Consider the following 5,393-nt stretch of genomic DNA (forward strand, 5'->3'; position numbering starts at 1 on the left):
GGAAAGGGCTGATTCCATTACGCCAAAAGGTCATTTGGGAACCACTTAACTATGCAAGTTTCAGCATTTATTTATTCAGCGGTGTCTCAAGAAGAAGGTTACAACATTGCATACAGATATCATGACACAATGAGTAACTTCTGTTTAATTTCTATAAGGACCTAAACATGCAAGCAAGAACCAGTCAGACCGAAAGTCATCTGGCCCAAACCTGAAGATCCATGTAACTCAAACGGCCTTTCAGTCTGATTATCAGGCTAGAACTAATGCTACTGTTAGTAAAGTTAGTTAGGCGGGACACTGATTGACGCAGTGGAAAAGTTTTTGCACACCATTTCAGAGCCCTGGCTTCAGTCCATGACAGTAGGACTTCTGGCTTGTTTAAAGTGAACAGTGAGAAGCCAGTGAGGGATTGCATGCTTTTTGCAGGACTAGTGACTACTACTGGCTGCTCTGTGTGCTCGGTTTCACAGAGTCCTCTTCACAAACACCAACAAAAACTGCTATGGCCTCCTTCAAGAAAGTTCAAGAAAGTAGTTTGTCTGTTTCTTAGCTGTGTTGTATGTATTTGAATGAGAATTGATCCTGCAGGTTTTAGATATCACCCTGGTTCAACACACCTGAATCAAATGATTAGTTCATTACCAGGACTCTGGACATGTTGAGGAGGTTATTTAGCCATTTAAACAGCTGTGTTGGATCAAGGACACATCTAAAACCTGCAGGACACTGGCCCTTGAGGCCTGGAGTTCCCCCTCCTCTGGGATACATAGTGTGAATGGGCCAAACCTGGAAATCTGACATCATATTTTTAAAATACAAAACAAAAAATGGGCGACACTGCCCTGATGTTCTCATAGAAACATCATAAACACAACTTACTCTTCTGGGTCAAAGGAATGAATTCATGCAGGGACATTTTAAGTCTCACTGTTAGGTTCTCTGTTGGTTAATGAAGTATTGAAACCAAACACATAACTACTACATACATAACTAATTGACAGAATGTCCAACTTCCCCCTTCATAAAGTTCTTTTTCTTTTGTCCGAAAAGGAAATAAAACCAAAGGTAAACAAAGTGATTTTATTAATTTCAAAAATGTCTATTCATATTGTAATTATATCCTATCATGAATTATTTTATTTGCAGCAGTCATGTGGCGAACCTCTGATAGCTGCAGTATGCTAACTTCCCCAGTTTCCACACAATCCCTTTGATTTAAGGTGTTTCCATCGCCATCACAAATGAACTCCATTTATTTTTAAGCTCTTCAATCTAATCTAACAATGAAAATGAGAACTATAATCTGATAACCTAACTATCTGTACAACTATACAGTTTAATTCTAGCACACTGGATACACATATAAACTTTTTTTTTAAGTTCCAAACTTCCACAAACCAAAACGTTGACAGCTGATTTATATGTTTACCCATGACTGGATCAGTTGTGTTATGATAGGCATTGTTTGTAGATATGTAATTTCATTCAGGGGAAAGTTTGAATTCAATTTATTTTTATTTTGACAATAATAATGGCTTTTGCAATAGATGTCATGCCATAAATGAGAGGGGATAAAATTTTAATGCGCTTTGTGGGCGAGTTTGATTTGTACACAATGTCAGGAAGGGACGTGAGAGGTTACGAGTGACGCCTTCTTTTCAAAAGTCACAGTGCTGGAGCATAAATCTCATCAAAAACGGAGAACAAGCAAGAGCTGTGTGAAAAAATAGAAGAGACGCACATTTTAGAGACAAGCGCAGGTTTAGAAACATTAACTTAGAACACACTATAGGTAGAGAGACTAGCTTTCAATATATATAATAACATATTTATCTATATCTATAATGTATATATTTTTATACATTAGGTGAAATCAAAAATATTGATATGCTTCTTGCACTCTGTGTGGCTTTGTGAGGTCATTAAATGACAACACAAAAGGCTGCAGATAAAGAATGATCGCCTTAGGTGAAAGGCCTTTCCAGACCAAAGACCTGCTGAATTCATTTTAGGATCCAGACAGTAAAGGAGAGGTGCATTGTAAAAAATAAGTGAATATAGGAGGATTATTCAATAACCTGGTCAAATAGCAGAAAGGCCCTTTGGAAGGCTCAGTGTGAGTGAAAAAACTTTTTTTATGTATCTCCAGAGGAAATTTATGAGAAATATGGTGAGTATTTATTACACCGTGAGCATTTCACAGAGCAAGGTTAGCATTTATTTTGTTGCATTGACTCTTTATATCCACATACAACTACAACTGTGGTTTTCCAAATGCAGAAAGGCAAAATAACAGTGGGGACTCAGCTGGAGACTGCAATTTTAGATTATAAATGAATGGTTAAGGATAAGATGTCACATCACTTATAAAATTACCTCCAGCGTAGCTTCCCTGGAAATACAAGTAAACGAGTCATTGGCATGAATATAGCATCAGAAACCACAGAGGAAGGTGCTGTGGTATCGCTGCATGTGGTGTTTGCTCTTCATGTGGTGGCACTGAATGAATTTGGGTCAGATGTTGTGTAACATAAATTAGGAGGCAGGTGTTTTCCCCTGTTGGTGGTTTGAGGCAGAGGGCTGAGAGCTGAAAGGTTAGTCCGCAGTTCAAATCCCTTTGAGAGGAAAACATAGCTGTGAGGGGAGAAGGGGACGAGCTGAAAGCTCATTGATTGATTGATTCTTACTTAACCTGCCAAAACTCACTGTGTACTTCATCGCCTAATCAACATCAGTGTTTTACCTGACTTTGTTTCTACGAAGGTGTGCTCTTGCTGGAGAGGTATGCAGGCCTAATTGAATCGCGTGCGCGCGCACACACACACACACACACACACACACACACACACACACACACACACACACACACACAGGTCTCCTGGTAATAACAAATCAGACCTTCCGATGTAAATAGTTGCTCTGTAGCTAAAGCAACCACAAACAATTTATTACAGGGACTTTTTTGAGTTGTTTGAATTTCTGCTTTTATCATAACAGCTTCTGTATTTCATTTCCTCTGAAACGACATAATCTGATTGTGACATGTGACAGGATGATCTTAACCTTTTACTTCACAAAGGTCTCAGAACAACAACAACAACATATGAGACCCATCATACACTAAATGCAAGTCACATTGTATGATGAAAGAACCAGAACCCCATGAGTGAAATATGACCAATTCAGACTGGAAATAGAGCAACTTTTTTTTAACCTCTTAGGACCTGGCGTCCACGTATGTGGACATCACATTTTGGCTTGTCTAGACCAAAATAATACATTTTGCTCTACAAAGGCCTGATATCCAGATACGAGGACGTTATACTGCCACTTTTCTATCAAAATGTAAAATAAATGTCCTTATATGTGGATCTCATTTCTCTCTGAAACAAAAATCAGGTTAAAAAAAAAATCAGGAAATTCTTTGTTTTTACATTCATCAGGTCCCAACGTCCCAAATATCAAAGATAAATTAAAAATTCATGCCATGGAAGAGTTCAGCTCTCAGGAGGTTAAAGGAATGAACAAATTCCTGTTTCACAACAACTTCGTGGGGATTTTTTTTAAGTTGCAGGGTGGGAATCATAAAAAAAAATACAACTGCAAAACTTTTTAAATTATTGCATTTTGTGTGTGTGTGTTTCAATAAATGGAGTAACAGGCATATCTGTGTAGCACAAGTGATTTCCTGAGCTAGGCGACAGTGCCCCCTGCTGGGTTATAGAGTCACTGCAGCTGAAAATAATGAGTCAGGCTGCTGTAAGTTGAATAAATATGATTTATGTGGGGAAAACACAAATCTAGGCTGCAATTTTTGGCTTCTGCTGTAAAAATTTGGGAACAACTTTCATGATAAATGAGCCTCTGTGGCTGTTTGTGTGAGCTGTTTATTGTCTGAGGGAGATGATCTATTGGTTTGATAGCCAGCAGCGTGTTTCATCTGCTGCACCAATCATTCCACCTGGCAAAACATTACAAACCTTTAAAACACAGGGTCATAGATAAGATGAAATCTGGGGCAGAGGTGAGCAGAGCAGGAACCGCACAAAGGACCAGGAGCAGATTACATCAGGGTGTTTCCTCTGATGCCTGCTGGGATTACAAAGTTCACGTTCAAACAGTGTGTTGACAGAAGGAAAATTGCAATATTTATCCTGGGTCTACATGGCTGGCTTTTACAGTTCCAAAAACATTAAAGGGATATTTAGACTAAGCGGTCTGTAGACAGGGTGTACATGTGTTTATTTTCATTTTTCACTGATCCACACAATTAAAAAAACTATAACAAAACCTGTCAACAGGAAGACCTCGTGCCTCTGACAGAAAGAAACAACTTTATTTGTACTTTTCAAAACAGAGAGTTACAAAATGCTTCACAGTTTGAATAAAAGCCACACATTCAAGATAAACATCCACATTCCACCAGACAGACACATTATCAACTTTACGATCAGACATTCAATCCAACATACACACAAATAGCGACACAATGGCCCAAAATAAAGGGGAAAAGATTAAGGAAAGGCTAAGCAATAAAATCAGAGCTGGGGACAGCTAGGAGACCCTGGTTAGAGGATGGGAGAGGCCGGCGTTGTGCCAAAAACTGATCGTCTGCCAAAAAGTGATTCCCGGCATTTGCCAGAAAATTACTGCAGGAATTGAAACTGTTATAAAGGACTTGTTGGCCTGTAATCTGTCATCTCTCATATCGCTCATGAATAACATGAAGTCATTTTGAGCCAGAAAAAACATTCACAAGGTAAAAGCTGTTGTTGGCAAAGTGACTTTCATATATTCTTTATTTATTTATTGGGATATAAGGTCTCAGTGACATTAAAAATGTGTTTTTCAAGAGAGATCAGGCCGAGAGGGCAGCAAAAATTGTGACAAATATAACTTCCAAGAAGGTCCCAGAAGCTCTGTCCATGTACAGCGTTTTATGTTAACATAAAACTGGAAGCCAGTGAACGGATGCAGGAACAGCTGTGACTATGGGCATGTGAAAAGTGAGTTACAATAATCAAGGCGGGAGAAAAATGTAACGTGCGCGCAGTCACAGTTGAGCAGTGCACCTAATCTGTTTAATGAGTCCACACTGCAACCAAGTGCTGTTGAAGTGTTACATTAGGGGGATAAACTTAGTGAAAGCAAACTAATTAAGCATTGAGAAACTCTATGGAGCCAAGGAACAAGCAGTGAGCCTTATTAGTGTCTTTCTCAATTTGGTACTCTGATTAAATGGCTCCCTTTGTTGCCGTGTAACACTTACACACAGCACTGAAAAATACAAAAGCGGATCCAGCACCTCAAATTCAGGTTTCCTCCTCTTATTTTACAAAATAAATCATTATTTGCTGATGTCAAAGACAAAAAAACAAAACACAATTAGG

Source organism: Aulonocara sp. 'chitande type north' Nkhata Bay, linkage group LG10, assembly GCF_057382095.1.
Source record: "Aulonocara sp. 'chitande type north' Nkhata Bay isolate Kocher_YH1m ecotype deep benthic linkage group LG10, A_spYH_male_GT1.1, whole genome shotgun sequence".
Taxonomy (NCBI): Eukaryota; Metazoa; Chordata; class Actinopteri; order Cichliformes; family Cichlidae; genus Aulonocara; species Aulonocara sp. 'chitande type north' Nkhata Bay.